The 12,805-nt window shown below is 35.1% G+C and overlaps 2 long non-coding RNA genes across 2 annotated transcripts; both read left to right on the plus strand.

Moving 5' to 3' along the window:
- Positions 1-3,352: 3,352 nt before the first annotated feature.
- Positions 3,353-6,542, plus strand: LOC145791747 (uncharacterized). The gene is made up of 2 exons (XR_014331175.1): positions 3,353-4,454; positions 6,298-6,542. It is a non-coding gene; the product is annotated as an uncharacterized LOC145791747 (long non-coding RNA).
- Positions 6,543-9,312: 2,770 nt separating this feature from the next.
- On the plus strand, positions 9,313-12,549 carry LOC145791751 (uncharacterized). The gene is made up of 2 exons (XR_014331176.1): positions 9,313-10,461; positions 12,305-12,549. It is a non-coding gene; the product is annotated as an uncharacterized LOC145791751 (long non-coding RNA).
- The last annotated feature ends 256 nt before the right edge of the window (positions 12,550-12,805 follow it).

Here is a 12,805-nt window from a genome sequence, read left to right on the forward strand (position 1 = left end):
CAACTCACAGCTGCTGACTCCAAACAGGTTAGGGCCCTTGAACAACATTGAAGAGGGGCCAAAAATAAGCCACTTTACAGAACTGTAAAAACCTCAAAAACAAACAAAGATATGGCTAATCTATTATGCAAGAAATGGGCCAAAAGATGGCCAAAGCACAAAGTATGCTAAATATCCATCAAAAGGCCAAAGGCCCTTAATGAAACATGAAGAATGGACCAAAATAAGACTATTTTCAGTTCTGTAAAATGACCAAAAACCGAAGTATAATAGGCTGCCAAAACATGCAAGAATGGGGACCAAAGAGGGGATATAACATGAAGTGGCACATGGAGGTCCCAAACACTGATGAGCCCTTCTTCAATGTTGAAGAGGGACTCAAAATAAGATTATTTTCAGTTCTATAAAACGCCCAAAAATGGAAGCATAATGGGCTGCCAAAGCATGCAAGAAAATAGCATTCAAGGAAGATATTGAAGCAAGTGCAAGATGGGAGGCTCAAACAGGGTTGAGCCCTTAATGAAACAAGAAAATGAGCTCAAAAAAATGACCTTTTCAGTTTTGGTCGGAGCTCAAATCGGTAAGCACGTATGGCTAAGAAAAGATACCAAAATAAGCTCAAAAAAGGAAAAATACTACTTACCCTTGAAGGCTTGACTTTGGTTGCCTCTTGGCTTGAGTTTGTGGCTCCTTAGGCCTTGGAGAACACCTTAAAACTTCTGGAATGGAGGATGGAAGGGTGGGGGTTGGTGGTGTAGAAGAAATGGTAGTGTAGGACTTGGAGGTTTTTCAAGGAAATAAGAGAGATGGAGGGAGATTTGTGTATCAAGGCTTGAAGACCAATTTTTCTAACCCCCAATACCAATGCTTGCAGCTGGTTATAAGGGCCAAAGAGAGGGAGTAAAGGTGGGGAAAAGGTGGGGGAAAAGGAGGCAAGTTTTTCCCTAAAAAATATCCCCCGGATACAGATGTTTCTGGGGAACAACAACTATACAGCTGTAAAGTGCCAATTGAGAGGATCATGGACCTTTTGGAGTTGCAGGTGGCCGGCCGGCCACCCCCCCTAGCCGGCCGGCTAGGGGTCAAAAAGGTCAAGTTCAATTAGTGGCCGGCCACCACAAAAAGGTGGCCTCCCAGGTCCCCTCATCACAACCCTGTGGTTCGAATTTGGAAATTGTAAAACAGGAGAGAGAATAGGCCATTTTTAAGAGGGGTTCAAAAGGGTCAAATGGAATTTCTAGCCGGCCATATGATATTAGGATCCTCCCATGTGTGTACAACACAAATATGTGGTTTGGGGTTGAAGAAAGTGGCCCCAAGGTGTTCAACATTGGCTCGGAAGTGAGAAAAACGGGTGCCGGAGGGCGAAAATGGAATATAACTGGTTGCCAAGATAATTGCTGGCCTCCCACCCTCCAGTGACCTTCCTGGTGATAAAACAGAGGTACCTGCCAAAAATGAACGAAAATTGATGCAAAACGAATGCTCGGGGGCCAAAACACGCAGTTCGGGGTCCCGAAAATGGGCGGCTAAGCACCGAAGGTGGCGTTCGGCCACAAAGTGGGTTTCTTAGACGCCAGTGTCCCTCAAAAGGGAGTAAATAAGATGCAGGCCAAAAATCAGAGCAAATGGAGACGGTTAAGCGGTCCCGAACCGAGGCACACGGCCAACAGTCCCGAAAAACCGGAAACCGGGCTCCGAAATGGGCAAAATGGCCTACGACCATAAAACGTAGCCCACGGCCATTGAGAGATGGTCCACGGGACCTCTCCCTCCCCTCAGGAAAAGAAACAGAGAAAATCGAGCCTGGTTCCCAAACCGAGGCAAGGCACAGAAGAGGGTTCGGAAATCCGGAGGCAGGGTTCATGGCCGCGACTCTGAGACTTCTGAACGAGCGCGATATGCAACATCACCAAACGCTCAATTGGTGACGTCTGAGTCTTAAGGTCGGTCAAAAATGGGGTGTCTACAATAGGATGAAAGAATATAAGTCTCATTATAGCACAAATAATCATCCATATCAAGGTAGCTCTATGATACCAAAAAAATAATAACACATAATGATCATACAATTGAAGCTCATACCATTTGACAATAATTGGCAAAAAAAATAGTAACATGTGAAGGTGCAAGCCCATAAGTTTGATATCAAAAACAGAAAAGAAATTGATGGGATTTTAAAAAATAATTAAGTTTAAATTCTTCCCCTTGTTTCATTTGGCAAAATCAATAGAAGATATGGTAAATGAAAGCTCATAACTGAAATGTTCTCGTCAATAATATCAAATAGGATGCCGAAATGATACCAACATGCAATCTACCAAGGATACTAATATGCAATCTAGAAAATTTAACAATCATAGCTCAAGCATTATGTAGAATACCAAATATTACTCATAATAGGTTAAACTCAATATAATCTCATGGAACTAATGTAATTCCAAAAAAAATGAAGCATGTTCAAGATATAACAATCCATATGCCAAGAAAAATCATGAATTTCAATGTGTACCACACATTTAAGCATAGGCATGATTTTTAGGTAAGAGCATCATTAAAGAGTATACATTGCAAATCATATGAAGCATAATCAATCTTTTTCATATCAAAGTAATAATAGTTGTAGCTCAAGGAATATAAGATAGAATTTTTACCTCAAAATCTTAAGAGAGTATATGAGGCATACCTTAAGTTCAAGAGATGAAAGCTTTTCAATCTTCAATTTTCTTTCATGAGGAGTTCATCTCAAAAGGGTTTAACAAGTATGTTAGCAAAATGATTTCTCCCCCTAAGTTAGTGCTACCTTTTTCTATTTTGTGTAAATATAGCATTCATAGAACAATCACTATTACTCAATAAAAATACAACACAAATCACTTCTTATCACAAACTAAAAAGATGAAAAATAATTCAATGATCAAACAAGAGTTTGGAATGCTATTTTTTAAAATTTTCAAGTTGTAACGCATAGCATAATATGTGAAACCCGTATTTTTATATAATAAAAATAATATGTATATTTTTAATTTTCTTAAATAATTATTCACAATATTTTGAATTTAATAGTCTGTATATTTTTATACTGAAAATTTATTCAAAATAAAATAAAATAAAATATTTTTGACTTTATATTATTACTCAATATTAATTTCTGAACCGTATGATATTTTTATTATATTTTTCTCTATATTTTTTTGGTAATCAAATTACACTGAAACCATATAATTGCTGTACTAAAACCCAATCAAAAACCATGGGTTGCTACCCTAGGTTTTTCTTGCATTCCACCTGCAACGTGGTGAGCATGCTGATGCCATGCCACCAAGTGTTCTATTTCTCTCTTTTTTTTTTTTATTTTATTTCTTTTCATCTTCCTCACTTTGCTTCTCTTCTAATTTGATATCTCTCTTTCTCTCGGTTCTCCCTCTCCCTCTACCTCTCATTCTCAAAACTCTCTTTCTCCTTTATCTATGTTTTTCCTCCTTCCCCAACCTCCATAGCCATGGCCTCAACCCACACTATCGCCAACCCGCGAATTTCACCACCATTGGCGCACCGTCGGACCGGCACCACCACCATCACCTATTTCTATTATCATCTAGAACCACCATCCACAAAGTGTTGTAGGTGAAGAAAGAGAAGAAGAAAGAAGATGGAGGAGAAAGAAGCAAAGTTAGAGAAATTTATTTTGAATTTCAAAAGTTGGTTTTCGGCTTACTTTCGGCATGCCAAAACCATCCATTCCGGGAAGAATTGAGGAAAATGGATCATGTAAGATGAAGTACGGAGTAAGTTGAAGAGATTGGCGAAAGAATGAAGTAAAACCGTTAAGAATTAAGAAAGTTATGGAGTCCGAAAGATGGTTCGAAGAAATGTCCGAGACGGTAGGAAAATAATCTTATTTTTGGTCAAATTTTGGAGGTCCGACGGCATGCAAAAAGAGACGAAACGAGGCGTGTGAGTAGTGAACCAAAAACTAGGCCGTGAGGTGAATCCAATGACAGAAAAATAAGATAAAACGGAGTTACGATGAAGAAGATACAAGTATTTGAACTGGGGACATTGAAACCAAATTTCTGGGTCTCTTCTGTTCGTGCATGCTACGGCTTTGGAGAAGATGAGCTTAAATTTTATCCTGTGTTTCTCGGCCCATGCTGCTACGGTGCACCCTAGTACCTCTAGGTTAATCGAGTGGTCCTATGACTTTGGGGATGACCACCCTTAGGTTTTTCGACGTGTAGAATCCATTTTTGGGGTTAGATCTTGCAAAATTTGAGTCTAAGATGATGATCAACAACTAAATGTTCTAAGAGAATCCAATGGCAGATCAACGGTGAGATCGCGTCCGATTGATGTGAAATTTTAGCAAGACGATCATGGAGCCAGGACAATCATATCTTACGATCAGAATCATAAATCAAATTCGGACGATAAATCGTTAACAACCTAACATAGTAAGTAAACTCTTATAACCGTCTAATTCTTTTTAATTGTTAAATATTTAGATTTGTGTTCATATGTTAACATAGCTAAAACTTTAGATAAAATTTTGTTTATAGTTGTATGTGAATTTGTGATTGGTATGTTAAATATTTGAAGGTCAATTCTTTATTAGTAGCCTTAAAATCATGATATAATCTTGGGTTTAGACTTGCATGTGTAATTTGTGCCATTAAAGAGATGATTAAAGATTTTATTTGGTTTGATTATATAACTCTTCAATCTGCTAGAAACTTGTACGAATTTTTAGACAATTTTATGCTCAAAATTTTGAAATGATTTCTTCTACAAAGTTGTTGAGAATGATGTCTAGTTCACCCAGGAATTTTCTTAACAATTATTGAGCTTGGTAGGAATTTATACAAATTTATTATTAAATCTGCTACTGTAAGACAGATTTTAGTATATGTTTAAAAGCTTATTAAAAATTCCATATTAATCCAAATCTGGAAATTTCTAACTAAAATATGAAATTTGAGAAGTCTAATTTCATACTAAATTTTGAGATTGTGGGCTTGATTTATAAATTTAAGTATGGAATTAATTTAAGAAAATGTGATAAATCTGTGTCATAAAATTTCTTAGAATTTTACAGAATTATTTATAACTTATCTTTGGGAATTTATTCCTGAAAATTGACCCAAACATATTTATTGAATATTCTGTACATTTCCACGAATTTTAGAACTGCATAAATAATTTATTTATAATTTTTATTACCTAAGGTATAACCTGAAAATTTCCTGACAGGTTTAAGATCATGACTTTAATTATTTATTCGGATAAAAATCAGTTATTGTGTTGGTCCAATTCATCAAATATAGTAAATTAGTAATCCATGTATGGGTGTATTGTGATTTATTTAATATTGTGGTAGTCTAATCTTGTAAATTAAAGATCCATGCACGTGTGTGGCTTTGGTTTATTTTCTCTGTATCTAAATTATTATTTCATACCATGGTTTAAATAAATTGTTTATTTAAATGCTGTACATTTATTTATTATTGTGTGACATGTGCAATATTTTATGTTGGGAATTTTAATGAGTTGATATAACATCAATTGTGATTAAAATTTAAAATTATTTGTGAGTACTATCAAAATTAACTGAAATGATTAACGGCATATACAAAGTTAACAATTGACGGTTAATACCAGTTGTTCAGAGTGAGTCTGGGTTTTAAAGAGTATACGAAATTAAGGGTTGACGGTTAATACCGGTTATTCAGGGTGAGTCCTGATTTTAAAGAGTGTATGAAATCAAGGGATTGACGGTTAATACCGGTTGTTCAGGGTGAGCCCTGGTTTTGAGAATTCTCACGTAAATTGTGTTGCGAAACTCTAAGATGGCACGAGACTTATTTGAACCCTTTTCGGTATTTGGTTTTGGAATAAGGGTGGATGTGCTGGTGGCACACAGGGAGGTTACGTACCCCTGGCAGACCGTTTCCTTGGGGCAGACCACGGATGCCACTACTTGGGTATATCACTCCGGACGTGGGCATCCCTGGTAGTTACGGTTGGTAACACTTGAATATTTGACCAAGGGAGGGTTTCAAATTAACCGTTGCCATGCTTAGTGGTTGGTAAGTTAAATCTCTTTGGTGAGATTTCGAGTGTCACCTAATTTATTAAAATTATTTTAATGGTTGTAATTTATGCTTACAATTATATTGTTACCTCGTGTTTATAATCTCATTATTTTTCTCTTAAAAAGAATGGTAGGTTGGTTATGTTTTCTTACTGTGTTGCAAAACTCATGGCATATATTTTTGTTGCCCTGGCGTTTTATGCCAGGTCTTGGCGAGAAAATAACTGAAGCTGAAATGGAGTCGACGCTAACGTAGAGCCTTGGCTGACCTGAAACCCCGAGTAGAGCCGAATAAATAATATTATTTTATATAATAGCTATTAAGGACTTTATAATTTCATTTGATGTTGTATTTGGATAATTTTAAGCTTTTATCTATTGTTATTTGGACGCTTGGTTATGTACGAGAGTTGGATTACCCTATTAAGATGTCAAATTTTTAGTTTATTAAGTCATTTTGTTTATTTAATTTCCCTTGATGTTCGAAAAATTTGGGGCGTCACAACATGGTATCAGAGCTCTAGGTTAGAATACCTAAGGACAGTGGGAAGAGGTTTAACCTCAATTGAGGAGTAGTGTCATGTGTTAGAAGGAATAGAATTATGTAACTCATAGTTTATGAGGGATTTATGCTAATCATAGTGACTATCCTTGTTTGATCCTAACTAGCTTGACGCCAAATTTGTCGGATGTAAAATCATCACTTCTCTATCTTCATTGAACCTTTCTAATTCGACAAAGTATTGCCTTAAGATGATCAATTGGCAATTTTTGACCTATGTTTATTGTATCTTGTATGTTGTTCTCTTGAAAACCGGTTGCACTCTTTCAATCCTTACAGGGTGAAGAATCTTAGGTGTTTGGTTTGAAATGTGTATGGCCAAACACAATTTCAATTCAAATATCTAGTTTGGTCACCAGCTCCATAATCTTAACCCTATTAAAAGTTCAAAACTATCATGTCATCCGACTGTACTGTCTGTTCAAATTCCATTTGAATTCTTATGCTAGTTATGCTATTGTCGTAGCCACGTCATACCCTTTCTTCTCTACTATAACTGTGTGAATCTTGGGATTAGAGCTTAAACGATTAGAAACACCTATGAGTGTAGCTTCACTGCTAGAAGGTCAAACTCGAGTAGATCTCGTATGCAAATCATGTGAACTAGGAGTCTCAAGTTTGCATTTAACTTACCTGCGACTCTAGATGATCTAAGACTGTTGGTTCAAGTTTTCCAAAAAAAAAATATATATATATAATAATAATAATAATAAATTAAATTAAAAGTTTTGAGGAGTCTGTTGTAAAAGTGATGATTGGTGTAGTCACTCCAATTTTTTTTTTCGCACCTGAGAGCATTAGTATAGAATCCTTAAGGATTATTTGAAGAGGATTAATCTGAATTTGAGTTAAGCGTCACGCTTAAGAGAATAGACTTATGTGATCTACATTACCCACGTGTTTCGGCCTATGGTTAGAAATAACTTTGCCCTGACTAGGTTATATTATGATAATACTATCTGTTTTGCTAACTAAAAGACATCAAAAATGAACTTTTCTTCGCCAACCTTAGGACGTTATTCGAATTTCTGGCATAATAACATTGACTCAGGAGAACATGTTTCAGATTTATAATCGTCGCGTCAGGTGTTTCAACTCCAAACGATTTAACGATCACTTACGTAAGGGAGCGGGTTTAATCCTGAACGAGAAGTATTGCGCATTAGATATATATACTTATATAATATATATATATATATATATATATATATAAAGGGAGGGTCACTATTATTCTTACGAGTTTTGTGTTGATCTTCATTTTCCTATCTCATATGTATAACCTTTGGTTGATGTCGTTCATATTCAAGATTAAGTCATTACCATCTTATTTTCAATTCTACTATCGTTAAAATTGGCAACCTTTTTGCCGTGATTATCCTATCTAGTACTAGAATTTTGTAAACAGTCGCAATTTCTTTACTCAATAACAAATCTTGAATATTTATTTTGACACACGTAGGGCCAACGTAATTTCAGGTTAGATATCTAGTATAGTCACTTCCTCCATGATCTTGATTACATGAAAGTCCAAAACTATAATGTCATTAATCCGATCATTATGTTAATTGATATTGTTGTTATAGCCACTTTGTATTCTGTTGTCCTTATTACTTCTGTACCAACCTTGGGCTTAGAGTTACCAGTTAGAACTCTTTTGGTGTGACTCGTTTGTAATCAAAACCTACACGACGAAAATTTCTATCAAACCAGTCTTAAAACTCTTGGTTATATGTTTTTCATCTTATTCCTTCACATTTGCAGTGTGTTAGATCACTAGAATTGGTATGCAAACCCTTACGAATTGTGTGTACTTGAATTCTCGAACCTCGAAACATGAAAATGTTCGACATCGACATCATCTTGGACACAGATTGATTGTCCATACACCAAGTCATAATTAGTGGCCACCAGAAGAAGGAAATGACTTATGCATTCGATGGAACGCTGTAATTGTTTAAGGAGGATAGACTAGCTTTCCGACCACAACAAATTGACGAATGACGCTAGCAGCCTACAGGACGATCAACAAGACTAATCCTTAGCAAGTGTGCGAATGTTTTCTCGAGCAAAGAGCTTCACATTGAAGCAATGGGGTCATTACGATGAACATTTTGAAAGTTTTGCAAATCGCAAGAGCTTCATGCAACCGTGTGCGCCAAAGGACCTAAACATGAGGCAAAAGCATTGAATCGAAGATGAGAGAGGATGTGAACGAGTTAAGACTGGAAACTAATAACATAATAGTAGAGTTCGCCTATTTATTACCCACAACTTTTCAAAACCAAGAACAACTTAAATTTCGAGGACGAAATTTTTTTTTAGGGGGATAGATTGTGAAACCCCGTATTTTTATATAATAAAAATAATATGTATATTTTTAATTTTCTTAAATAATTATTCACAATATTTTGAATTTAATAGTCTGTATATTTTTATACTGAAAATTTATTCAAAACAAAATAAAATAAAATATTTTTGACTTTATATTATTACTCAATATTAATTTCTGAACCGTATGATATTTTTATTATATTTTTCTCTATATTTTTTTGGTAATCAAATTACACTGAAACCATATAATTGCTGTACTAAAACCCAATCAAAAACCATGGGTTGCTACCCCAGGTTTTTCTTGCATTCCACCTGCAACGTGGTGAGCATGCTGATGCCATGCCACCAAGTGTTCTATTTCTCTCCTTTTTTTTTTATTTTATTTCTTTTCATCTTCCTCACTTTGCTTCTCTTCTAATTTGATATCTCTCTTTCTCTCGGTTCTCCCTCTCCCTCTACCTCTCATTCTCAAAACTCTCTTTCTCCTTTATCTATGTTTTTCCTCCTTCCCCAACCTCCATAGCCATGGCCTCAACCCACACTATCGCCAACCCGCGAATTTCACCACCATTGGCGCACCGTCGGACCGGCACCACCACCATCACCTATTTCTATTATCATCTAGAACCACCATCCACAAAGTGTTGTAGGTGAAGAAAGAGAAGAAGAAAGAAGATGGAGGAGAAAGAAGCAAAGTTAGAGAAATTTATTTTGAATTTCAAAAGTTGGTTTTCGGCTTACTTTCGGCATGCCAAAACCATCCATTCCGGGAAGAATTGAGGAAAATGGATCATGTAAGATGAAGTACGGAGTAAGTTGAAGAGATTGGCGAAAGAATGAAGTAAAACCGTTAAGAATTAAGAAAGTTATGGAGTCCGAAAGATGGTTCGAAGAAATGTCCGAGACGGTAGGAAAATAATCTTATTTTTGGTCAAATTTTGGAGGTCCGACGGCATGCAAAAAGAGACGGAACGAGGCGTGTGAGTAGTGAACCAAAAACTAAGCCGTGAGGTGAATCCAATGACAGAAAAATAAGATAAAACGGAGTTACGATGAAGAAGATACAAGTATTTGAACTGGGGACATTGAAACCAAATTTCTGGGTCTCTTCTGTTCGTGCATGCTACGGCTTTGGAGAAGATGAGCTTAAATTTTATCCTGTGTTTCTCGGCCCATGCTGCTACGGTGCACCCTAGTACCTCTAGGTTAATCGAGTGGTCCTATGACTTTGGGGATGACCACCCTTAGGTTTTTCGACGTGTAGAATCCATTTTTGGGGTTAGATCTTGCAAAATTTGAGTCTAAGATGATGATCAACAACTAAATGTTCTAAGAGAATCCAATGGCAGATCAACGGTGAGATCGCGTCCGATTGATGTGAAATTTTAGCAAGACGATCATGGAGCCAGGACAATCATATCTTACGATCAGAATCATAAATCAAATTCGGACGATAAATCGTTAACAACCTAACATAGTAAGTAAACTCTTATAACCGTCTAATTCTTTTTAATTGTTAAATATTTAGATTTGTGTTCATATGTTAACATAGCTAAAACTTTAGATAAAATTTTGTTTATAGTTGTATGTGAATTTGTGATTGGTATGTTAAATATTTGAAGGTCAATTCTTTATTAGTAGCCTTAAAATCATGATATAATCTTGGATTTAGACTTGCATGTGTAATTTGTGCCATTAAAGAGATGATTAAAGATTTTATTTGGTTTGATTATATAACTCTTCAATCTGCTAGAAACTTGTACGAATTTTTAGACAATTTTATGCTCAAAATTTTGAAATGATTTATTCTACAAAGTTGTTGAGAATGATGTCTAGTTCACCCAGGAATTTTCTTAACAATTATTGAGCTTGGTAGGAATTTATACAAATTTATAATTAAATCTGCTACTGTAAGACAGATTTTAGTATATGTTTAAAAGCTTATTAAAAATTCCATATTAATCCAAATCTGGAAATTTCTAACTAAAATATGAAATTTGAGAAGTCTAATTTCATACTAAATTTTGAGATTGTGGGCTTGATTTATAAATTTAAGTATGGAATTAATTTAAGAAAATGTGATAAATCTGTGTCATAAAATTTCTTAGAATTTTACAGAATTATTTATAACTTATCTTTGGGAATTTATTCCTGAAAATTGACCCAAACATATTTATTGAATATTCTGTACATTTCCACGAATTTTAGAACTGCATAAATAATTTATTTATAATTTTTATTACCTAAGGTATAACCTGAAAATTTCCTGACAGGTTTAAGATCATGACTTTAATTATTTATTCGGATAAAAATCAGTTATTGTGTTGGTCCAATTCATCAAATATAGTAAATTAGTAATCCATGTATGGGTGTATTGTGATTTATTTAATATTGTGGTAGTCTAATCTTGTAAATTAAAGATCCATGCACGTGTGTGGCTTTGGTTTATTTTCTCTGTATCTAAATTATTATTTCATACCATGGTTTAAATAAATTGTTTATTTAAATGCTGTACATTTATTTATTATTGTGTGACATGTGCAATATTTTATGTTGGGAATTTTAATGAGTTGATATAACATCAATTGTGATTAAAATTTAAAATTATTTGTGAGTACTATCAAAATTAACTGAAATGATTAACGGCATATACAAAGTTAACAATTGACGGTTAATACCAGTTGTTCAGAGTGAGTCTGGGTTTTAAAGAGTATACGAAATTAAGGGTTGACGGTTAATACCGGTTATTCAGGGTGAGTCCTGATTTTAAAGAGTGTATGAAATCAAGGGATTGACGGTTAATACCGGTTGTTCAGGGTGAGCCCTGGTTTTGAGAATTCTCACGTAAATTGTGTTGCGAAACTCTAAGATGGCACGAGACTTATTTGAACCCTTTTCGGTATTTGGTTTTGGAATAAGGGTGGATGTGCTGGTGGCACACAGGGAGGTTACGTACCCCTGGCAGACCGTTTCCTTGGGGCAGACCACGGATGCCACTACTTGGGTATATCACTCCGGACGTGGGCATCCCTGGTAGTTACGGTTGGTAACACTTGAATATTTGACCAAGGGAGGGTTTCAAATTAACCGTTGCCATGCTTAGTGGTTGGTAAGTTAAATCTCTTTGGTGAGATTTCGAGTGTCACCTAATTTATTAAAATTATTTTAATGGTTGTAATTTATGCTTACAATTATATTGTTACCTCGTGTTTATAATCTCATTATTTTTCTCTTAAAAAGAATGGTAGGTTGGTTATGTTTTCTTACTGTGTTGCAAAACTCATGGCATATATTTTTGTTGCCCTGGCGTTTTATGCCAGGTCTTGGCGAGAAAATAACTGAAGCTGAAATGGAGTCGACGCTAACGTAGAGCCTTGGCTGACCTGAAACCCCGAGTAGAGCCGAATAAATAATATTATTTTATATAATAGCTATTAAGGACTTTATAATTTCATTTGATGTTGTATTTGGATAATTTTAAGCTTTTATCTGTTGTTATTTGGACGTTTGGTTATGTACGAGAGTTGGATTACCCTATTAAGATGTCAAATTTTTAGTTTATTAAGTCATTTTGTTTATTTAATTTCCCTTGATGTTCGAAAAATTTGGGGCGTCACATAATATGCATAAGAAAATAGTTTTATACTCTTTGTTGTATTAAGAAATGATGCAACAATCTCATTTAATCACATAACATTTTCAAGAGTCATCTTCATCAATTCAATCCACATACTCAAGTATGATAAAACATTTTACTCAATGTGAAACACAACATGAATGCTATAAATAATTAATTCAACAATTTATCAATCAAAAGCATT

This window comes from Camellia sinensis, chromosome 1 (genome assembly GCF_055761805.1).
Source record: "Camellia sinensis isolate YWXY chromosome 1, ASM5576180v1, whole genome shotgun sequence".
NCBI classification, from domain to species: Eukaryota; Viridiplantae; Streptophyta; class Magnoliopsida; order Ericales; family Theaceae; genus Camellia; species Camellia sinensis.